The sequence below is a fragment of the Bos grunniens genome, chromosome 13, assembly GCF_055505025.1.
Source record: "Bos grunniens cultivar Pamir isolate PY7600 chromosome 13, Bosgru_T2T1.0, whole genome shotgun sequence".
In the NCBI taxonomy this organism is placed as follows: Eukaryota; Metazoa; Chordata; class Mammalia; order Artiodactyla; family Bovidae; genus Bos; species Bos grunniens.
The window spans coordinates 80086184-80111814 of NC_141177.1; the positions used below are offsets into that span (position 1 = coordinate 80086184).

The following is a 25631-nucleotide window of genomic DNA, read 5'->3' on the forward strand; positions in this document are numbered from 1 at the left end:
GGTATATACACAGAAGTGGAATTTCTGGATCACTGTATGTGTGCTCAGTTGCTCAGTCATATCAGACTCTTTGAAACCTCATTGACTGGAGCCTGCCAGGCTCCTCTGTCCATGGAATTTTCTAGGCAAGAACACTGGAGTGGGTTGCCATTTCCTGTTCCAGGGAATCTTCCTGACCTGGAGATCGAACTCATGTCTCCTATGTCTCCTGCATTGGCAGGCAGATTCTTTACCACTCTGCCACCTGGTAAGCCTAACTGTGTAAATTTAAGCAACTCTCTTAAATCTTTCTGAGCATCTATTTCCTTACTGGTAAAATTCACATTTATTAAACATGCTTCTGGGTGCTAGGGATACCACAGTGAATAGGACAGGAAAGGTTCTCATGCATAAGGAGAAACAATTGTTACTACCACCTACTCTAAAATGATTGAGATGACTTTCTCTTTCTAACTTTCATTACAAATTTGATCCAGATAAGACTGACCTTCTCACTGGGGGTTGAGAACTTTGCACCAAAACACAAAATGAATTTATCTGGGAATCCAAGATTGATAAATGCAAAGGGAAGAGATTCCCATGTTCTATCTTTGATGGAAGAAAACCTGAGTCCTGTAATTTGAGCTGGATAAAAAACTGCCAATCCCAGCCATGTTTCCCCTTGAGTATGGTATTAATAAGAATTCATGCCAGGACCTAATTAAATATTTCAAATATCTTTATCAAGGGAAGAAGGAAAAAAATTATCCCAAAGTGCACACATACAACTATCCTGTGTTCTTAGATGCATCTCAGAAAAACTTCTGAGACAATCTGCAACTATATAAATCCATGAAGTCTGAAAGTCAAAAAGCTCCATATAACCAAACAATAAAGAAGTCTATGATGTATCCAAATTCAAAGGCAATGAATGATTTAAAAAACTGTCAAGAATTCTTTATGATGAATGAATTTTGTACTGGGTACAAAATTGTACAAGAATGAATTTGGGGGTAGGAGAGGGTGGGATGAATTGGGAGGGTAGGATTGTATATATATATACACTACCAAGTGTAAAATAGGTAGCTACTGGGAAGCTGTTATACATCACAGGGAGCTCAGTTCAGTGCTCTGTGATAATTCAGAGGAGGAGTTGGGAGTGGTGGCAGGACAGATGTTCAAAAGGGAGGGGTGTATATGTATGTGTATGTGTATGTGTATATATGTATGTGTATGTGTATATGTATGTGTATGTGTATATGTATATGTGTGTATGTGTATATGTATATATATGTGTATGTGTATATGTGTGTATGTGTATGTGTATATGTATGTGTGTGTATGTGTATATGTATATGTATGTGTATGTGTATATGTGTGTATGTGTATGTGTATATGTGTGTATGTGTATATGTTATGTGTGTGTATGTGTATGTGTATATGTGTGTATGTGTATGTGTATATGTATGTGTATATGTATGTGTATGTGTATATGTATATGTGTGTATGTGTATATGTATATGTATGTGTATGTGTATATGTGTGTATGTGTATGTGTATATGTATGTGTATGTGTATATGTGTGTATGTGTATATGTATGTGTGTGTATATGTATGTGTATGTGTATATGTGTGTATATGTATATGTATGTGTATGTGTATGTGTATATGTGTGTATATGTATGTGTATGTGTATATGTATGTGTATGTGTATATGTGTGTATGTGTATATGTATATGTATGTGTATGTGTATATGTATGTGTATGTGTATATGTGTGTATATGTATGTGTATGTGTATGTGTATATGTGTGTATATGTATATGTATATGTATGTGTATGTGTATATGTGTGTATGTGTATGTGTATATATATGTGTATGTGTATATGTATGTGTATGTGTATATGTATGTGTATGTGTATATGTATGTGTATGTGTATATGTATGTGTATATGTATATGTGTGTATGTATATATGTATGCGTATGTGTATATGTATATGTGTGTATGTGTATATGTATATGTACGTGTATGTGTATGTGTGTGTATATGTGTGTATATGTATGTGTATGTGTATGTGTATATGTGTGTATGTGTATATGTTATGTGTGTGTGTGTATGTGTATGTGTGTGTATGTGTATGTATATGTATGTGTATGTGTATATGTGTGTATGTGTATATGTATATGTATGTATATAGCTGATTTACATTGTTGTGCAACGAAAACTGGCACAATATTGTGAAGCAATGACTCTACAATTTAAAAAAAACAAGACTAATGTGCTCAAAGATGTCTAAATTAAGAAACAAATGTCCTATAAAAGGAATTAATTGTGTATTAGCTTCCCTTAAACACGATAATTTCCTAAAGCAACAGGAATGGAGATAGAATATAAGTAATAAGAAATGTTATTCTGAAGCTCCAGTATTCTGGTCATCTGATATGAACAGACGGCTCATTGGAAAAGTCCCTGATGCTGGGAAAGACTGACAGCAGAAGAAGAAGGTGTCAGAGGATGAGATGGCTGGATGGCATCGCCAATGCAGTGAACATGAACCTGGGCAAACTACAGGAAACGGTGAGGGACAAGGAGGACGGGCGTCCTGCAGTCCATGGGGCCACAGAGAGTCAGACACAACTGGGCAACTGAACAACAACAAACAAAAATGGTGCATGGCGGTAGCCTCAGAATTTTCCATTTGGTCACCTTTTGGTAGAAAACTTATTCTTCTTAAAAAATATAGAAAAATACAAAGAATAATACAACAAATACCCATAATACAGACTTTGTTTTTGTTTTATCTACCTTACTGAAGGGCAATTTATATAAACTAAATAAATTGCACATATCTTAAGTCTAGAGTAAATCTGAATTTTGATAAATGTAATACATCTGTGTAACAATCCACCCCAATCAAGCTCTAAAACATGTCCATCACATGGAAAATTCCCTCATGCTCCTGTGTAGGCAGTCTACTCCTGACCCAAACAAATACTGATCTGATGTCTATAACTGTAGACTACTTGTAACTACTCAAAAAATTCAATTAAATGAAATTTATAGGGTATGCTATTTTCTGTCTGGCACACTTTACTCAGTATTTATCCATGTTGTGCATATATCAGAATTTTATTTTATTTTTTTGCTGAGTTGTATTCCATTGTTCAAAAGCTAACATATTCCATTGTTCAAAGATACCACAATTTATCCATTCTTCTGGCTTGTCTCCAGCATTTGACTATTACAAATAAATTTGCCATAAGCATGTAAAAGGCTTTGGTGGACATAAATTTTTATTTTTCTTGTAGAAATATCCAGGAGACAAATTTCAAGTTTGTAGAATAGATATTTAACTTGATAAGAAATGGTTAAGTTGTTTTCCTAAGTGGTTGTCAAATATATACTCACACCAACAATGTATGAGATATCCAGTTTCTCCATAGTCTTGACAACAGTTGAGATTGTCAATACTTTAAATTTATCATTCTGGTGGGTATGTAGTCATAAATCATGTTTTTAATTCACATTTGCTTCATGACTAATAATGCTGACCATCTTTTCGTGGGTTCAGTGGCTTATTAGTCAGCTCAAGTTGTCATAACAAAACCATGGATTGGGTGACTTAAACAACAAATACTTAATTTCTCACCATTCTGGAGGCTGAAAGTCTGAGATAAAGGTACCAGTCTGGTTGGGTTCTGGTGAGGACTCTCTTCTTGGCTTGTAAACAGCCATCTTCTCACGGTGTTCTTACAGTGGAGAGGACCAGGGCTGGGAGAGGGAGAGAGACAGGATGTTCCCCAACATGTCTTCTGATAAAGGCACTGACCTCAGCAGACCAGAGTCTTACCCTCACGACCTCACTAACCATATTACCTCCCAAGTGTTTCATTTCCAATAGCCATCACATTGGGCATTAGGACTTCAAAGTACAAAGTTTGGAGCGACTACAAACATTCAGTCCATAACGTTGCCCATTCTCACAAGTACTATAATGAACTGTCTATTCCAGTCTTGCTTGTTGTTGTATTGATTTGTCTGTCTTCTTCCTATTTAATTGTAATAACTACTTGTATATTTTAGAAAAAAATTCATCAGTCATATTTACTGCAAATAATTTCCTTTGCCTGAAGTGACAAACTCCAAAAAAATATTGCTAAGGCTTATGGCAAACAAAGTGCTGTCAGTGTTTTCTTTTGGAAATAATGGTTTCCAGCCTTACATTTAGGCCTTTAATTCATTTTGAGTTTTTTTTTTTTTATATGGTGTAAGAAAATGTTCTAATTTCATTAATTTACATGTAACTGCTCAGTTTTCCCGGCACCATGAAGAGACTATCTTTTCCTCATTGCATATTTTTGCCTTCTACTCACAGATCAATTAATTATAGGTATATGGGTCTATTTCTGAGCTCTCTACTGTGTTCCAATGATCTCTGTGTCTGTTTTTGTGTCAGTACCATACTGTCTAGATTACTGTAGCTCTATAATATAGGCTGAAATCAGGAAGCATAATATCTTCAGCATTGTTTTTTTCCCATCAAGATCACTCTAGCTGTTTACGGTCTTTTGTGGTTCCATAGAAATTTTAGAATTATTTGTTCTAGTTCTGTGAAGGATGTCATGGGTATTTTGATTGCATTAAACCAGTAGATTGCTTTGGGTAGTATGGACATTTTAACAATACTCTTTAAATTCATGAACATGGGATATCTTTCCATTTCTTTGTATTATCTTCAACATCTTTTGTCAATGTTTTACAGTGTATAACAGAGTATAGACCTTTCATTTCTTTGGTTTAACATAGTATTGAAAGTCCTAGCAATAGCATTCAGACAAGAAAAAGAAATCAAACGCATCCAAATTGGAAAGGAAGGAGTAAAACTGTCACTATTTGCAAATGACATGATACTATATACAGAAAACTCTAAAATCTCCATCAAAAAGCTATTAAAACTAAGAAATGAATTAAGTAAGCCTGAAAGATACAAGCTTATACACATAAATCTGTTGCTTCTCTATACGCTAATAATGAACAATAAGAAAGGGAAAGCAAAAAAAAAAAGTCTTGTTTAAAATAACTTCAAAAAGAATAAAATACCTAGGAATAAACTTAGCCTAAGCATTTTCTTTGGAGAAGGCAACGGCACCCCACTCCAGTACTCTTGCCTGGAAAATCTCATGGACAGAAGAGCCTGGTGGGCTGCAGTCCATGGGGTCACTAAGAGTCGGACACGACTAAACGACTTCACTTTGAATTTTCACTTTCATGCATTGGAGAAGGAAATGGCAACCCACTCCAGTGTTCTTGCCTGGAGAATCCCAGGGACGGGCGAGCCTGGTGGGCTGCTGTCTATGGGGTCACACAGAGTCGGACACGATTGAAGTGACTTAGCAGCAGCAGCAGTAGCAGCAAGCATTTTCTTAATGATATCTTTTCTAGAGTAGTTTTAAATTTGATCACATACATTTAATCCTTTTTTTTCCTTTTAAAAGTAATGCTTTGGGGTCATGTCTAAGAAACACTTGTTTATCCCAAGGTCATGGGATTGTCCTCCATTTCTTCTAGAAGTTTTAAATTTTTAGCTTTTATAGATCCTATATAGTCTAGATCCTAATTTGAGTTAATTTTTGTATATGTCATAAAATAAGGACTGAATTTAATAAGTCAATGGATTTGACATAGGTGAGACATTCAATAAATGATAAATTCTAGAATTATTACTTTAAACATTTAAGGATATTAAATGTTATTTGATATTAATAGCTATATCAAACATTATTTGATATTAAATACTATTTGATAATTTTAAGGATATTAAATGCTATTTACAGTTGAGCTATTTAAAATCCTAAAGATGATGCTGTTAAAGTGCTGCACTCAATATGCCAGCAAATTTGGAAAACTCAGCAGTGGCCACAGGACTGGAAATGGTCAGTTTTCATTCCAATCCCAAAGTAAAGCAATGCCAAAGAATGCTCAAAGTACTGCACAATTGCACTCATCTCACAAGCTAGCAAAATAATGCTCAAAATTCTCCAAGCCAGGCTTCAACAGTACATGAACCATGAACTTCCAGATGTTCAAGCTGGATTTAGAAAAGGCAGAGGAACCAGAGATCAGATTGCCAACATCCGTTGGATCATCAAAAAAGCAAGAGAGTTCCAGAAAAATATCTACTTCTGCTTTATTGACTATGCCAGAGTCTTTGACTGTGTGGACCACAACAAACTGTGGAAAATTCTTAAAGAGATGGGAATACCAGACCACCTGACCAGCCTCTTGAGAAACCTATATGCAGGTCAGGAAGCAACAGTTAGAACTGGACATGGAACAACAGAACTGGTTCCAACGTGGAACTGGTTCCAAATAGGAAAAGGAGTACGTCAAGGCTGTATATTGTCACCCTGCTTATTTAACTTATATGCAAAGTACATCATAAGAAACACTGGATGAAGCACAAACTGGAATCAAGATTGCTGGGAGAAATATCAACAACCTCAGATATGCAGATGACACCACCCTTATGGCAGAAAGTGAAGAACTAAAGAGCCTCTTGATAAAAGTAAAAGAGGAGAGCGAAAAAGTTGGCTTAAAACTCAACATTCAGAAAACTAAGATCATGGCATCTGGTCCCATCACTTCATGGCAAATAGATGGGGAAACAGTGGAAACAGTGTCAGACTTTATTTTTCTGGGTTCCAAAATGACTGTAGATAGTGACTGCAGCCATGAAAGTAAAAGGCACTTGCTCCTTGGAAGAAAAACTATGACCAACCTAGACAGCATATTCAAAAGCAGAGACATTACTTTGCCAACAAAGGTCCATCTAGTCAAGGCTATTGTTCTTCCAGTGGTCATGTATGGGTGTGAGAGTTGGACAATGAAGAAAGCTGAGTGCCAAAGAGTTGATGCTTTTGAACTGTGGTGTTGGAGAAGACTCTTGAGAGTCCCTTGGACTGCAAGGAGATCCAACCAGTCCATCCTAAAGGAGATCAGTCCTGGGTGTTCATTGGAAGGACTAATGGTAAAGCTGAAACTCCAATACTTTGGCCACCTGATACGAAGAACTGACTCATTGGAAAAGAGCCTAATGCTGGGAAAGATTGAAGGCAGGAGGAAAAGGGGACGTCAGAGGATAAGATAGTTGGATGGCATCACCAACTCAATGGACATAGCTTGAGTAAAATCCAGGAGTTGGCAATGGATAGGGAGGCCTGGAGTGCTACAGTCCATTGGGTTGCAAGGAATCGGACACAACTGAGTGACTGAACCAAACTGAAGGATATTAAAAGCCATAGATGCCCATTTACTGCAAAAGACTAGGAAGATTTACATACACTAAGGGGGAAAAAAGCACAGTGGGGCACTCAACAAAGCAGAGTGTTTTCCTTGCAAGAAGCCTAATTGGCAGAGTGGGTGGCTAGAGTGATGCTCTCAGGTTTCCACTAAATTCTCCTGGCTCACCCTCAAGAGAGCCTGCAAAGAGTTCCCATGCAGAAGGGCTCAGTTCTCCTCATCTCTCTCTGCCCAAGGCCATTCTCTGACTTTATCAACCTAAGCTAGAAAGTCTCAGAAGGAAGGTAACCACTCAGGATCAACCCTCAACCCAAGAGGGGCCAGAGTTGGTGGATACATGCCCCAGATGCTACATCCTTCAAGGGACAATTTTCAGCTGTGTTTTTCACAGCAATCCAGAGGGTCCCCAGCAGGATGGGGCCCTACAGAGGTGTTTTGTTCCTCACATCCTTTATTGGCTTTCTTCCCTTTCCTCTCTCACTCTCTGGGCTCCCTCTGTGTGCTTTCTGGGATCCACTCCCAAATAATCTACTTAGACCAAAATTCTTTTCTGACGGTCTGTGTTTGAGCAATCTCAACTAAAACAGAGGATGATCTCAGAAATGCAATGCTCTGGACACATATGACTGCTTCCAATGAAAGGCAACCCTCCCTGGAGAAAGAAATAGAGGAAGGAGAGACCAATTGATTCCAAATCAAGGACCAAGAGTAGAAATAAAATAGAGAGATAGTCACGGTAGTTTTTGTTCCCAAACCCTCCATGGTATCACACCCTTAGGGCTAAAGAGTCTTTGTTCTGGAAACTTCTTAGCCAAGTGTTTCAAGGTCCTTGGCAAAACACCTTGCTCAAGGTAGCAGTCTCACAATATAGTGGAGTAATGTCTGGGTTGTTTCTGCTTCTTTTCCACAAGCCACAAGCCATAAACCAGAGGAGAGTGGACATCATTTCAAGTATACCAATTTTGCAATACAGACAGTTTTCTTTGAAAGGGCTCTACAAATACATTTCTCTTACTTGGGAACTTCAATAGAAGATAATTACTCTTTTCTGCCTCATAATATATATTAAAAATGTTCAAATGTGGCTTACCAGGGATTTCTGCCAAATATTTTTAGGCCCCAGATCCAGCTTTACTTAATTTTATATGGCCTGCTTAGCCTATTACAAAATATCCTTTCATGCAGTATGAATTTGCTAAATAAGCTAAAATATATTCCTTTCTATTAAAACCCCAATTGAAAAAGCCAGCAAGGGGACTTTTACCCCCAGACCTATCTCATAAGGAGATAGCCACTGAAAAGAGATAGAAAACCTCTTGAGATGTTATATACTTTTCTAAGTTGTCATGACTACCCTGAAACAAAATCAAACATGACCATCACCTTCCAAGAAAGGCCACATACATAACAAGAAGGCTGTTTTCAGATAAACAATGTACTTGATTACCACCCGGGCACACAATATCTCAACCACTATGTCTCATGGCCTTTTCTGTTTTTATGAGTTTATGCCAACACTAGTAACAAGCACAAAAGCCTGTGCAAAACTCTGCATTCGTTGGAGTGTTTGTGTTGGCTTCCTTGAAATCGGCTGATTTCCAAATCTCATTCTCCACCCTACCTTAGTTATATTTATACTGTTGTGCAGAACAAACTGGGATCCGTATTTAAATGTGAAATGCTTTGTGACCATTTGTGCAAAGCTCTTTATCGGGGTCTCGCACATTAACGCCCTTCACAATTGACCCACAGCCCAATTGTTTCACACGCCATTTCCACGGGGCTGCTTTCACGCACTCCCAGCCCTGTTTTTACTTTTCTTAGCTTTCCTGGACAATCAAAAGGAAGTAGAACCCAGCCGGCTCGCTGAAAGTTGGAACTGCCCCTTGTCTCCTCCTACCTTCTGTCTCGGGTTTTGTTTTTCTGCTTCTTTTTTTTTTTTTTTTTCCATCATTTTTGGTAGTGGAGCCAGACTATATAGCTACAATCTCTTGATCCTCATGTCTGCTGCTTTTTCCCTTCTGGCTCAGAATCAATTGAAGACTCACTGTGATCAGTCCCATGAAGCCAAACCCTGCCACCTTGATTTCAATGGAATTTTGCTCTCTGTTGTTGATTTACAAAAGCAACGCAAAGGGGTATGTATGTGTGTAGTGGTGGGTGGGAGGTGGTAGGGCTGGGGGCAGGGTAGGGATAAAACCCCTCTTTCTTAAAGTAATGGAAACATCCCACTTAGGAAAAGTAAATGTTCTCATGCCTTTTTAATTTGGGGATTGCTTTGACTTACAGGTCACAGGGTTCCACACAATTTACTTCCCTCTTCCCAATTTTTTTTCCTTTTTTTTTTTTTTTTTTTTTTTGAAGAAAAGGGTTGCAATCTGAACAAACTGAAGCAGAGTAGGCTTCGTGTGCCCAAGGCACTTTATTTGAAATAAGGTTTCGTGAGGTGCTATGGCTGTTCATTTAGTCTCTCTCAACTTCAGTTTTCTGTAAAAGAGATTGATCTCTATTTATTGAGTGTTACTGTGGTTACAAGATACACTATGGATGTCTGTCTCATTTGATGGCTATGAAGACTTAATAAACTATCAGACATAAAGCATAGTCTGCAGGGTCTGACAAGAGGTGAGTGTGTAGAAATGTTAATCATATCATCATGATGAAGCATGAATCATAGTGACAGTTAAGAGGTCAAAGAACTAATAGTGAATGTCTCCACTATAGTTAATCTAATGATTAAGAGCCCAGGTTTTAGAGTTGAACACACCTACTTGCAAATCCCCACTTCACCATTTCCACATATGTGACCTTCAGCAAGTTATCTAAGTTCTTTAGGCCTCAGAGTCCCCATCTGCAAAACGGGGATAATAAATTATCCCCCTTAAGTGATTGCTACAAAGATTTTACTTATATGTGTAGTTAGCAGTTTTGCCTATCAACATATGCTTTATATATCAGTAGACGGTTGGTTGCTATTTAGTCACTAAGTTGTGTCCAACTCTTTTGCGACCCCATGGACTGTAGCCCACCAGACTCCCCTGTCCTTGGGATTTTCCAGGCGAGAATACCGAAGTGGGTTGCTATTTCCTTCTCCAGGGGAATCTTCCCAACCCAGGGATCAAATCTGAGTCTCCAGCATTGGCAGGCGGATTCTTTACCACTGAGCCACCTGAGAAGCTTCAGTATTTGGTGTTAAGTTGTTTCAGTCACATCAGACTCTGTTGGAACCTGTGGACTGTAGCCTACCAGGCTCCTTTGTCCATGAGATTCTCTAGGCAAGAATACTGAAGTGGTTTGTTGTATTGTCCTCCAGAGGATCTTCCCAACCCAGAGATCGAACCCACATCTCTTACATTTCCTGCATTGGCATGCAGGTTTTTTATCATTAGTGCCACCTGGAAAGCCCTCAGTATATGGTAGATATTAATATTACTTGCGTGTTTAATATATTTTTATTATAAGAACATAATACAGGATTACCTCAAAGGAAAAATTTATTTCTACTCATACATACACTTTAAAGATATAGATTATTTTCAGTCAATTGATTTATTGGTGAGGATATTCTTCAGTCCTAGGATATCTTTCAAACCAAGGTGCTTCCATGTGATGTAGAAGTAAGCAAGATGGGAGCCAAACAGCTAGAGGAACTGATCCTGAGGTCAATTTTAGTGGGAGGAAGTTGGATGGAACATTAGTGGTGGTGTAATCCTGCAGCCATTATAATGGTTTAACACAAATATGGTTCTTTACTGCTCCTGTCACAGTTCAACACAAGTCCACAGGGAGGGTCTGCCTCCAGTCATTCAGGGGCTGGGTCCTCCTGTTATCTGGCTTTACCATCCTTTAGAGCCTTCAAGTCCTCCATTAAATTATTCCCATTCATCCAGAAGAATAAGAAAGAAAGGATATTGGAGTATGATGCAAGACATTTTAGAAGCCAGTCCTGATATGGAATACATCACTTCTGCCTGTATTCCCCTGGCTAGAATTCAGTTAATATTGCCATCTACTTTGCAAAACTTGGACACCACTGAGTAACTTTTACTCATTCACTCACTTCAAGAGATACTAAGAATTGTCTTCTGGGTGTCCAGAGATTTGCATATCACATGGCACTGTCTTTGCCTCAGGTAGGTATGAGGAACTCACTTTATCATCATCTATCAATCTAATTTAAGCTAATTAAGGGACAACAGCTACAAACTGCCATGAAAATGCCTTATTCCGGTTGAATATTTTATTCTCTCAAAGAATGATCATATGATTTGTGTCCCAATCTGGGACAATTGTGAGAGTGATAAAAGGTGGTAAAGTAAAATAAAATAATAATTTAAAATACTTTTAAATTAACCAACATAATGATCTTAATTTACTGATAGAACTATAAAGTTGTTCTGGCGAAAACTATTTTTAAAAAATGGCATTTAAAAAATGAACATAGAATAAATCCATATATATTAAATTTTTAACATTTTTAACAATCTGAATGTTAAAAAAGGACAAGAAAACAAACTTCCTAGGTACTTATTTATATGCATTAGTCTGTTTATACTATAATGTTTTTTAACATTCTCTCATAATTTTCCTTGTTTTCATAAAATACCTGAGATCTGTTTTCCAAATTGCATGATTAAAATATATGAAACTTTGTAATTGTTTAAGGAGACAACCTCTTCACATTCACTGTGCTGTCTGCCAAGCTCAAAGTAAATTCTGCTAAATAAACGCTGTCTTAGTTTGCTTAGGCTACAATACCAAAACAACAAAGACGACAGAAATTTATTTATCTCTGGGAAATCCAAGATCAAGGTACCAGCTGATTCTGCCATTTCTGACGAGAGTTGTTTAGCTGGCTTGCAAGACTAGAGTAGAGGGAGACAGAGAGAGACAGCTCTCTGGTGTCTCCTCCTCTAAGGACTTTAATATTATTGGATCCGGGTCCCAACTTTACAATCTCATTTAACCTTAACTACCTCCCGATAGGCCCTGTCTCCAAATGCAGTCACACTGGAGAATACCGCCTAACACACAAACTGGGGGCAGAGGGGAGGGGAAAGGGTTACTACTAAAGACCATTGTCAATGCCACTTCTTATTGAAATTTATGAATATTTCAACCCCAGTAATAATTTACTGACTTTTTATCTGTCTTCAGAGTACTTTTCTTAGGAAAATGTTTTTTACAAACAAAACTTCAAAGAAACATAATTTTATTTATGATCCTTTTGAATGTTTTGCCAGACTTAGATGCTATGGAATCATGGACCTTCTCGATTTCATTTTATTCCATTTTATATAGAATACAATTTGATTTACCAGTTAAAAATAGGAGGTCTACAATAGCTTCTTCCCACAAGAGTTTTTCCATAGCATAAGTTATAGCTTCAAATGGAAATCTTGCACACCATTTGAGTTTGCCTTATTTAATGTATAATGTGTAGAAATAAATGTAAATGTCTTCTTTTCTGCAAGCTTTGTTGTCAATAATTTCAGGTTTGAAAGCTTCAACCATTGTAATTTTCTCAAAACTCCATTCATTGAATTATTTTATTTAAAGATTTCTAATTGATTTGGAACAAGACACAAACAAGATGAGCAGATTCATTTAAAAAAGGTAGTTTACTTTCACTGGAATGAACCTGCAAAATCTTGACTTCAATTATGTGAACTGGGTGAGAAAAAAAAAACAAACAAACCATTAATAGAACCACCTTCACTAATCTCCTATCATGCAAGCTGCCTCCTGGGCCAGGGAACAGCTGGCTGGGATACTGAGTGTCCAACAGAATCACAGCCTGGAGTTCTTCTCCCTCCAACAAATCCAGGGCAAGTGAGTCCACTGTAGTCATTCCTGCTTGAATGCACAGTTCATGTTGTCCTAGAAAGGGAGATACTGATTTTGATGCATCTGGGGAAAGTTAGGGGGAAAAAAAACATGTCCTCCGTGCCTTTTACATTGGACTGCCTATTGAAGTGAGAACCCTGTTGACTCCACATGCATCTCACACATGGTTAGGAAAGCATGGGAGAAGTCAAAGTATAATGTGGAGGTCTTCTGAGTCTATTTCAGATTATTTTAATTCAAACATTGACAATAATCCTTTGCTTAAAAAATAATCAGGGACATATGCTAACCTCAGTGGATGATAGAACAAGAAGTTCAACAAGGAATGTCCCAGCAAACCAGCACAGCTGGAACATACAGTTACATTTTTGTGCTCCTTCACAGTTATAAATTCCTCAGAACTCTCCCCATGAAGATAAGTCATGTATCCATCTTTCAGTCCTTCAAAAGGGATCTGCTTAGCAGACAGGAATTCACTGTGTCATGAAATCTCAATGCTCTGGCCTCAGAAAGGACCTTTCACTGCCTTCTTTTCAAGGTTCAGTTCAGTTCAGTTCAGTTCAGTTCACTCGCTAGTCGTGTCCAACTCTTTGCGACCCCATGAATTGCAGCACACCATGCCTCCCTGTCCATCACCAACACCCAGAGTTCACTCAGACCCATGTCCATCAAGTCAGTGATGACATCCAGCCATCTAATCCTCAGTCGTCCCCTTCTCCTGCCCCCAATCCCTGTCAGCATCAAAGTCTTTTCCAATGAGTCAACTCTTTGCATGAGGTGGCCAAAGTACTGGAGTTTCAGCTTTAGCATCATTCCTTCCAAAGAAATCCCAGAGCTGATCTCCTTCAGAATGGACTGATTGGATCTCCTTGCAGTCCAAGGGACTCTCAAGAGTCTTCTCCAACACCACAATTCAAAAGCATCAATTCTTCGGTGCTCAGCCTTCTTCACAGTCCAACTCTCACCTCCATACATGACCACTGGGAAAACCATAGCCTTGACTAGACAGACCTTTGTTGGCAAAGTAATGTCTCTGCTTTAAAATATAGTGTCTAGGTTTGTCATAACTTTTCTTCCAATGAGCAAACATCTTTTAATTTCATGGCTGCAATCACCATCTGCAGTGATTTTGGAGCCTAAAAAAATAAAGTCTGACACTGTTTCCACTGTTTCCCCATCTATTTCCCATGAAGTGATGGGACCACATGCCATGATCTTCATCTTCTGAATGTTGAGCTTGAAGCCAACTTTTTCACTCTGCTCTTTCACTTTCATCAAGAGGCTTTTGAGTTCCTCTTCACTTTCTGCCATAAGGGTGGTATCATCTGCATATCTGAGGTTATTGATATTTTTGCCAGCAATCTTGATTCCAGCTTGTGCTTCTTCCAGCCCAGCATTTCTCATGATATACTCTGTGTATAAGCTAAATAAGCAGGGTGACAATATACAGACTTGACGTACTCCTTTTCCTATTTGGAACCAGTCTGTTGTTCCATGTTCAGTTCTAACTGTTGCTGCCTGACCTGCATATAGGTTTCTCAAGAGGCAGGTCAGATGGTCTGGTATTCCCATCTTTTTCAGAATTTTCCACAGTTTATTGTGATCCACACAGTCAAAGGCTTTAGCATAGTTAATAAAGCAAAAATAGATGTTTTTCTGGAACTCTCTTGCTTTTTCCATGATCCAGCGGATGTTGGCAATTTGATCTCTGGTTCGTCTGCCTTTTTCCAAACGAGAGAAGTTCATAGTTCATGTATTGCTGAAGCCTGGCTTGGAGAATTTTGTGCATCACTTTACTAGCATGTGAGATGAGTGCAATTGTACGGTAGTTTGAGCATTCTTTGGCATTGCCTTTCTTTGGGATTGGAATGAAAACTGACCTTTTCCAGTCGTGTGGGCACTGCTGAGTTTTCCAAATTTGCTGGCATATTGAGTGCAGCACTTTCACAGCATCATCTTTCAGGATTTGAAATAGCTCAACTGGAATTCCATCACCTCCACTAGCTTTGTTCGTAGTGATGCTTTCTAAGGCCCACTTGACTTCACATTCCAGGATATCTGGCTCTAGGTCAGTGATCACACCATCATGATTATCTGGGTCGTGAAGATCTTTTTTGTATAGTTCTGTGTATTCCAGACACCTCTTAATATCTTCTGCTTCCGTTAGGTCCATACCGTTTCTGTCCTTTATTGAGCCCATCTTTGCATGAAATGTTCCCTTGGTACCTCTAATTTTCCTGAAGAGATCTCTAGTCTTTCCCATTCTGTTGTTTTCCTCTATTTCTTTGCATTAATCGCTGAGGAAGGGTTTCTTATCTCTTCTTGCTATTCTTTGAAACTCTGCATTCAGATGCGTATGTCTTTCCTTTTCTCCTTTGCTTTTCACTTCTCTTCTTTTCACAGCTATTTGTAAGGCCTCCCCAGACAGCCATTTTGCTTTTTTGCATTTCTTTTCAATGGGAATGGTCTCGATCCCTGTCTCCTGTGCAATGTCACGAACCTCATCCCATAGTTCAACGGGCACTCTATCTATCAGATCTAGTCCCTTAAATCTATTTCTCACTTCCACTGTATAATCATAAAGGATTTGATTTAGGTCATAAGGGCCTAGATCTGATAGATAGAGTGCCTGATGAACTATGGAATGAGGTTCGTGACATTGTACAGGAGACAGGGATCAAGACCATTCCCATTGAAAAGAAATGCAAAAAAGCAAAATGGCTGTCTGGGGAGGCCACACAAATAGCTGTGAAAAGAAGAGAAGTGAAAAGCAAAGGAGAAAAGGAAAGATATAAACATCTGAATGCAGAGTTCCAAAGAAGAGCAAGAAGAGATAAGAAAGCCTTCTTCAGTGATCAATGCAAAGAAATAGAGGAAAACAACAGAATGGGAAAGACTAGGGATCTCTTCAGGAAAATCAGAGATACCAAAGGAACATTTCATGCAAAGATGGGCTCGATAAAGGACAGAAATGGTATGGACCTAACAGAAGGAGAAGATATTAAGAAGAGATGGCAAGAATACACAGAAGAACTGTACAAAAAAGATCTTCAAGACCAAGATAATCACGATGGTGTGATCACTCATCTAGAGCCAGACATCCTGGAATGTGAAGTCAAGTGGGCCTTAGAAAGCATCACTACGAACAAAGCTAGTGAAGGTGATGGAATTCCAGTTGAGCTATTCCAAATCCTGAAAGATGATGCTGTGAAAGTGCTGCACTCAATATGCCAGCAAATTTGGAAAACTCAGCAGTGCCCACACGACTGGAAAAGGTCAGTTTTCATTCCGATCCCAAAGAAAGGCAATGCCAAAGAATGCTCAAACTACTGTACAGTTGTACTCATCTCACACACTAGTAAAGTAATGCTCAAAATTCTCCAAGCCAGCTTCAGCAATATGTGAACTGTGAACTTCCTGATGTTCAAGCTGGTTTTAGAAAAGGCAGAGGAACCAGAGATCAAATTGCCAACATCTGCTGGATCATGGAAAAAGCAAGAGAGTTCCAGAAAAACATCTATTTCTGCTTTATTGACTATGCCAAAGCCTTTGACTGTGTGGTTCACAATAAACTGTGGAAAATTCTGAAAGAGATGGGAATACCAGACCACCTGATCTGCCTCTTGAGAAATTTGTATGCAGGTCAGGCAGCAACAGTTAGAACTGGACATGGAACAACAGACTGGTTCCAAATAGGAAAAGGAGTTCGTTAAGGCTGTATATTGTCACCCTGTTTATTTAACTTATATGCAGAGTACATCATGAGAAACGCTGGACTGGAAGAAACACAGACTGGAATCAAGATTGCTGGGAGAAATATCAATAACCTCAGATATGCAGATGACACCACCCTTATGGCAGAAAGTGAAGAGGAACTCAAAAGCCTGTTGATGAAAGTGAAAGAGCAGAGTGAAAAAGTTGGCTTAAAGCTCAACATTCAGAAACTGAAGATCATGGCATCCGGTCCCACCACTTCATGGGAAATAGATGGGGAAACAGTGGAAACAGTATCAGACTTTAATTTTCTGGGCTCCAAAATCACTGCAGATGGTGACTGCAGCCATGAAATTAAAAGATGCTTACTCCTTGGAAGAAAAGTTATGACCAACCTAGATAGCATATTCAAAAGCAGAGCCATTACTTTGCCAACAAAGGTCTGTCTAGTCAAGGCTATGGTTTTTCCTGTGGTCATGTATGGATGTGAGAGTTGGACTGTGAAGAAGGCTGAGAGCCGAAGAATTGATGCTTTTGAACTGTGGTGTTGGAGAAGATTCTTGAGAGTCCCTTGGACTGCAAGGAGATCCAACCAGTCCATTCTGAAGGAGATCAGCCCTGGGATTTCTTTGGAAGGAATGATGCTAAAGCTGAGACTCCAGTACTTTGGCCACCTCATGTGAAGAGTTGACTCATTGGAAAAGACTTTGATGCTGGGAGGGATTGGAGGCAGGAGGAGAAGGGGACGACAGAGGATGAGATGGCTGGATGGCATCACTGACTCAATGGACATGAGTCTCAGTGAACTCCGGGAGTTGGTGATGGACAGGGAGGCCTGGCGTGCTGTGATTCATGGGGTCGCAAAGAGTCGGATACGACTGAGCGACTGATCTGATCTGATCTGAATGATCTAGTGGTTTTCCCTACTTTGTTCAATTTCAGTCTGAATTTGGCAATAAGGAGTTCATGATCTGAACCACAGTCAGCTCCTGGTATTGTTTTTGTTGAATGTATAGAGCTTCTCCATCTTTGGCTGCAAAGAATATAATCAGTCTGATTTCACTGTTGACCATCTGGTGATGTCCATGTGCAGAGTCTTTTCTCGTGTTGTTGGAAGAGGGTATTTGCTATTACCAGTGCATTTTCTTGGCAAAACTCTATTATCCTTTGCCCTGCTTCATTCTGTATTCCAAGGCCAAATTTTCATGTTACTTCAGGTGTTTCTTGACTTCCTACTTTTGCATTCCAGTCCCCTATAATGAAAAGGACATCTCTTTTGGGTGTTAGTTCTATAAGGTCTTGTAGGTCTTCACAGAACTGTTCAACTTCAGCTTCTTCAGCATTACTGGTTGGGGCATGGACTTGGATTACTGTGATATTGAATGGTTTGCCTTGGAAACAAACAGAGATCATTCTGTCATTTTTGAGATTGTATCCAAGTACTGCATTTCAGACTCTTGTTGACCCTGATGGCTACTCCATTTCTTCTATGGGATTCCTGCCCACAGTAGTAGATATAATGGTCATGAGTTAAATTCACCCATTCCAGTCCATTTTAGTTTGCTGTTTCCTAGAATGTCGACATTCACTCTTGCCATCTCCTGTCTGACCACTTCCAATTTGCCTTGATTCATAGACCTGACATTCCACGTTCCTATGCAATATTGCTCTTTATAGCACTGGACCTTGCTTCTATCACCAGTCACATCCACAACTGGGTATTGTTTTTGCTTTGGCTCCATCCCTTCATTCTTTCTGGCGTTATTTCTCCACTGATCTCCAGTAGCATATTGGGCACCTAGTGACCTGGGGAGTTCCTCTTTCAGTATCCTATCATTTTGCCTTTTCATACTGTTCATACTTTTCAAGGTTGGTTTCCCCCAAAATGCCAAGAGCGAGATGAAAACACAAAAATAGCCTAAAACCCTCTAGAGTCTCCTAGTTTGGAAAAATGAGTCAGTGAGGGGTAACACATGTGCTGTTAACACTCATGAAGCCTGAGAATATAGGGTAACCATGAGGGCAGGCACATACTTTTAATCCCTACCTGTATTCCACTTGCACTTTGGAATTCTGGGGTGGGCAAAGCTACCTGTTCACCAAAATTAGGAGATACAATCCTTTCACACAATTCCAAAAGCTCAGCTCAGCTAGCTTTAGGACAAATTAATGAAAGTCATCTTTCTATTCCAGAGAACAAATCCTGGTATCTATTTCAAGAGCTAGTTTAGAGTGAAGAGAGAAACCAATTCAAGAAAAAGATGTAAAGCAAGCATGCAATTTGTTGTAGCTTCCATCTACAGTTTTTTCCCTAAGTTCCCTCTTCTAACAGCCTTCACAGCTAAATCATAATCTGTACTGAATGAAGATATTCCTTATTATCAAAGCTGTTACCAGGAAAAAAAGAGATTTCACCAAATAACTCATTTGCATATCTATTCAAAATGTTCATTCAACACATATTTGTCAAATACTGTAGGAGACAAATATCACCTCAGGTTCCATATTAGCCACAATATTTTCCAGAAGAGGACCCAGTTAATGCTGTGGGATGTTCTTTGGATACCACCAAATGGATATTCATGATGTTTAACAATGGTAGAACATGGGCAGCAGTCAATCAGAATGACACCCTTCTATAGACTGAATATTTATGTCCCCTCAAATTTTAACATTGAAATCTAATCCCCAACGTGATGGTATTGGGAGGTAGAGCTTTTGATAGGTGATCAGGTCATGAGGATGGAGCCCTCATGAAAGGGATTAGTGACAAAGAGGCTCTGCAAGCTCCCTCCCTCCTTCCACCATGTGACAACACAATGAGAAGACAAGTGAATCTATGAACAACAAAGCTGGTCCTCAGCAGATACTAAATCTGCAAGCACCTTAGTCTGCAAGTCCATCTTCCAGAATTGTGAGAAATAAACATTTGCAGTTCAAGCCACTCAGGCCATGGTATTTTTGTTTTAGCAGCCAGCGCAGACTAAGACAACACCCCCACTCAACCAATAAGAAAGGGTGAAGCTGAAGAATACAACATGGCCACTCTATATTTACTAGCTGAAGACAGCCCTGGAGCAACCTTAATTTCTGAGAATTGCAAAGACATTCATTTCAATGACAAATGCTTCTAATTCATTTTAAATGGTGTGTAAAAATTCTAAAATATGTGTATCTGTTTTCATTTCATTGTGTCATATGAGGTGAAAACTAGAGAATTTACTGGGTGCCTAATACATGTAAACCTGCTACCCATGCCTTACTTTTATCACCTCTAATTCTCACTTGTAAGAACTTGTAAGTAAGAATTACTAAACCTACTTTGTCAAAGAGAAAGTAATTTCCAAGAGACTCTCTGTTTTACTGAGGTCACATATTTAGCTTATTATGGTGGTGGGTTCAAAACCAGGTCGGTCAAGCTCAGGTCATCTCCCCTTCAACCCAACTTTCTTATGGGAACTAACTTCTCCCACATTCTTCCCTCCTAGGAGGAGTATGAAATTGACAGGCCTCCCCCACCCAAGGAGCAGACACACGATCTAAGCAAGGTTTGGTGAATTGTAGAAATGGTCACAACTGTTCCCCATGACCTCCCTTGTATCCATATTATTTTGCTGTATGAATTTTGCAGCTGCTCTCATCAAGAGCTGGAATTTTTCCCTCCATGCCTTGAATCTGGACTGGCCTTGAGACTTGCTTTCGCAAACAGAATGTGGCAGAAATGACACTGAAAATTCGGAGCATGTGCCTTCAGAGACCTTGAATACATCTACTCGTCTTTTGCATTCCCACTCAATTGTGAACTAATTCTTGCCATCCTGCTGGAGGATGAGAGCCCATTTTAAGCATAAATAAGCTGTATTAAGCATAAATAAGCTTATATAAATAAGCCCTTAACTAACAATAGAGCTAAAGGAAGATGTGACTGTATAAGTGTACCAGACAAAGATCAGTTGGGCCTGATCCACCTCTGCAAAGAAGTTCAGCAGAACCCAGCCCAAAACATCAACCTACAAAATCATGAACTGCACACATGTTTTAAGCCATAGAGCTTTGGAGTGGTTTGTTACACAGTAAAACCTAGCCAATACATGAGAATGGAAAGGATCCATGGTAAACTTCTGAGAGGGCCCATGCGGAGATTTTTAACTACCTCTTGCAGCCTAGCTCCCTAGGTCTTCTCTGATTTTTGCTCTTTCTGAGCCTAATTCTCTAACATCATCATTGATATCATGAGCTGCCTGTACACTTATGACAAGCTCCTTTGGCTTACATTTGTCAGAGTTCCTGTCAATCCCCAAATCTTTAACTTATATTAAAGCTTTTGTCCAAACTCTTCACTTTGCTGCTGAAAAACAGACCAGAGAGGAAATCTAATTATCTGCCCCAAATCATGCATCTACTTTTGGGAACAATTTAGACAACATAACATAGACAATACGGTTATCATGATCATACAAGGCCACCACCCCAGTCATGACATGAACCAACCCTGTATCAGCAAAGTAGAAAGACTAGCTGCTGCAAAGGCTTCACACTTGCAAAGGCAAGTCATGGGTTTTAATGGCTTATTCATGAACTCAAACTCCTTCTAGATTGTGGTTCCACCCTTTTCTAAGTCCTAGGGTTCTCAGTACTCAGCCAGAACATGGGAAGGAAAAAAAAAAGGTCCTTGAGAGGGTTTTATGAGCCAGACCTGGAAGCAGCACCTGCCATCTTCCTCATATGCCACAGGACAGAGCCCAGGCACGTGACCACATCAGGCTGTAAAGGAAATGTGGTCCAGCTACATCCCAAGGACTATGTAAGAGCACAGAGAGTGGCAGATCTATGCCACAGACTCTTAGCTGATTTTATAGAGAACCACATCATTAAGATTAAGCCCTTTCTGCTCCTTAGAAAATCACTCCATTCCAAAAAGTGACCAATAAAAGAATAAACCCATTTTATATTTATTCTTCAATAAAAAAATAATTTAAAATGTTGCTCATGCAACTGAGTACTCAGAATCTGAAATTCTTACACTCACTGCAGCTTGCTGAAGCAAAAGTTCTGCTAAAGATAGGAAAACTTGTTCAGAACACACTATTACTCTACCATAATATTTTCTACTCTTCATTTCTTCCAAAAAAGAATCCTGGGATTAGGGGCATGAATTTTACAAGTAATCATTTGCTTTCCTTTGTTTAATCAATGTCACATTTAGCAGTCTACCAACCTGATTGCAGCCATGAAATTAAAAGACGCTTACTCCTTGGAAGGAAACTTATGACCAACCTAGATAGCATATCAAAAGCAGAGACATTACTTTGCCAACAAAGGTCCATCTAGTTAAGGCTATGGTTTTTCCAGTAGTCATGTATGGATGTGAGAGTTGGACTGTGAAGAAAGCTGAGCGCTGAAGAATTGATGCTTTTGAACTGTGGTGTTGGAGAAAACTCTTGAGAGTCCCTTGGACTGCAAGGAGATCCAACCAGTCCATTCTGAAGGATATCAGCCCTGGGTGTTCTTTGGAAGGAATGATGCTAAAGCTGAAACTCCAGTACTTTGGCCACCTCATGCGAAGAGTTGACTCATTGGAAAAGACTCTAATGCCGGGAGGGATTGGAGGCAGGAGGAGAAGGGCACGACAGAGGATGAGATGGCTGGATGGCATCACTGACTCGATGGACATGAGTTTGGGTGAACTCCTGGAGTTGGTGATGGGAGGCCTGGCATGCTGTAATTCATGTGGTTGCAAAGAGTCAGACATGACTGAGCAACTGAACTGAACTGAATTGAACCACTGGATTACTCTTAAAATTTTGGCATCACATTAGATCACTCAGATACAAGTAAGGGGAAAAAAAATTTTCTCTGCTCCTCACCTCCCCAGCAGATTTTTTTTCCCCTTTCCAATTTCATAAGAAAGTAAAATAGATCCGCAAAAAGTATCAAATTAATAGATGAGCTGAGCCTACATTCTTCTTTTCCCATGATGCCTTCTAAATACCAAAAAAAGACTAGACAGAAGGCGAGACCCATCCATCTACATTCCAAGACACGCTCCAGTTCCCCAATCACCGCAGAGGGTTGCCAGGATGCACAGCCCATGCTTTGGACTAGAATCCAACAATTTTCAATATATTCCAGTTACTGAGTGGATACTGAAGACTGTGACCAGCCATTAAGCAGCCAATGGGTTTTTCTGAAGAATCTGCACAGAGGGCACTGTAGCATCTTAAGTGGCCATGCTTTGAGCCACAGAGTATGCCTCCAAACAGCTGAGATTACTAAACAAAGCCCTGGAACGCATACACTCTCATTCACTGTTTTCACATTTCTCTGTTTCCAAAATGTTTGGCCACCTTTTTTTCCCTTCGCCTCAACCCCCCAGCCCCCTAGCTCTTTCTTAAGGACAGAGAAAAAATCTAATTCTCACAAAATGAATGGTTTTCAAAATATGTTAAGCATTTAGAGATTTATTAGAAACAGTTTTAGTTCCTCATTAATCTAAAGCAAATTATTATTGATTTACAACAGACGGCTCATCTGATATCCTTTAGACTGTCATAAAAAAATAGTCTGAGCGTTAAAAGTGGTTGATGTCTTCCTGGCAATAGCAACTAAACTCAGTCAATGATGGCCCTTTCAAACTGGATGAAAAATAGCCCATTCTCAGTGCTCTGCTCACTTTTGCACAAGTATTCCAAATAACTTGTGCTTATATGCATTTATTTTCATATTTTGTTCATTTTTAGAGCTTGAGATACCTCATTCACACCAGAGTGATTTTCAGAGTGAGAAATAAATACTTGCTAAGACTACCATGTCTTTACACGAGACATGTTTTACTATAGCAAATTTTTACTAAAACTTATGAGGGTTTTTTCCACCTTTAAGCAATCTCAATGATAATAAGCTGAAGCCTGCCTTGGACTTGCTGGCTAAGACAATCAACTCTTCAGTCAAATGCAAAGTTTGGGTGCTGGCTCTGCTACTTGAGCAATTTACCTGCTCTTGGTAAACCTCAGTTTTCTCCTCTGCAAAATGGGAATGTCAAGAGCAACTGCATCAAGGGTGAAATTTAGATGAGGTTTATAATTGTTTCATAGCACCAGGCATATAGAGATTTCTCTATTAATATAAGTTATTGGCACAAGATCAAGACTATTAATAGGCAATTATGAACAGCTTTGCCCACTCCCTGCCTGCTAAAGAAAACTACCCTTTGTCTGCTTAATTGCTTCCTGTCCTTTGGTCCTCCCAGAAGGGCCCAGCTTTGTCAGACTAAAGCAAAGGAAAAACAAAAAGGATGCAAGCCAAGATATGTTCAAGAGATTAAATAAGAGGCCCTGAGGAGATAGGCAAGGCTGTGGTATGCAAGGAGATGCTTTGAACTGTGGTGTTGGAGAAGACTCTTGAGAGTCTCTTGGACTGCAAGGAGATCCAACCAGTCCATTCTAAAGGAGATCAGTCCTGGGTGTTCATTGGAAGGACTGATGTTGAAGCTGAAACTCCAATACTTTGGCCACCCGATGTGAAGAGCTGACTCATTTGAAAAGAACCTGATGCTGGGAAAGATTGAGGGCAGGAGGAGAAGGGGATGGCAGAGGATGAGATGGCTGGATGGCATCACCGACTCAATGGACATGGGTTTGGGTGGACTCTGGGAGTTGGTGATGGACAGGGAGGCCTGGGGTGCTGCGGTTCATGGGGTCACAAAGAGTCAGACACAACTTAGCGACTGAACTGAACTGAACTAAACTGATGCTGGGAAAGATTGAGGGAGGGAGGAGAAGGAGATGACAGAGGATGAGATGGTTGGATGGCATCACTGACTCAACGGACATGAGTTTGAGTAAACTCCAGGAGTTGGTGATGGACAGGTAGGTCTGGTGTGCTGCAGTCCATGGGGTTGCAAAGAGTTGGACACGACTGAGTGACTGAACTGAACTAATAGGGAGATATGAATTGATTGTCTTATGGTATGTTCTTATGTTACTCACAGTATCAAAAAAGGACTTGACTATTTCTAAATTTAGAGGGGGATGCTTAACTGTGTGTGTATGTGTGTGTCTGTGTGTGTGTGTGTGGGGGGGGGGTGTTTGGTGTGTGTGTGTGTGCTTAACTATTTTCCTGATTAGACAGGGCCACTCAAGTTACAGAATTATACATTATTACTACTACTTCTATCATTACTATTCTCTGAGTGTTATTATATGCTCTTTTTCAACTGGCTGTCCTGCCCTTAATTAAGAACCTGCTTTCCATTTCCCCTAAAATCAGGAACAAGACAAGGGTGCCCACTCTCACCACTACTATTCAACAGTTTTGGAAGTTTTAACCACAGCAATCAGAGAATAAAAAGAAATAAAAGGAATCCAGATTGGAAAAGAAGATGTGAAACTCACTGTTTGCAGATGACATGATCTTCTACACAGAAAACCCTAAAGACACCACCAGAAAATTACTAGAGCTAATCAATGAATATAGTAAAGTTGCAGGATATAAAATTAACACACAGAAATCCCTCACATTCCTATACATTAACAATGAGAAAAAAGAAAGAGAAATTAAGGAAACAATTCCATTTCCCATTGCAATGAAAAGAATAAAATTCTTAGGAATAAATCTACCTAAAGAAACAAAAGACTTATATATAGAAAACTATAAAAAACTGATGACAGAAATCAAAAATGACACAAATAGATGGAGAAATATACCATGTTCATGGATTGGAAGAATCAATATAGTGAAAATGAGTACACTACCCAAACCAATCTATAGATTCAATGCAATCCCTATCAA

The 25631-nt window shown here is 39.3% G+C and overlaps 1 long non-coding RNA gene across 2 annotated transcripts in view; it reads right to left on the minus strand.

The window, feature by feature from the left end:
• Window positions 1-3256: 3256 nt before the first annotated feature.
• Window positions 3257-25631, minus strand: part of LOC147361285 (uncharacterized) — a 162307-nt gene continuing 139932 nt past the window's right edge. For both annotated transcript variants that reach the window (XR_015140013.1, XR_015140014.1), the window contains exon 3: window positions 3257-3752. This is a non-coding gene — a long non-coding RNA (uncharacterized LOC147361285). The remainder of the gene's footprint in view (window positions 3753-25631) is intronic.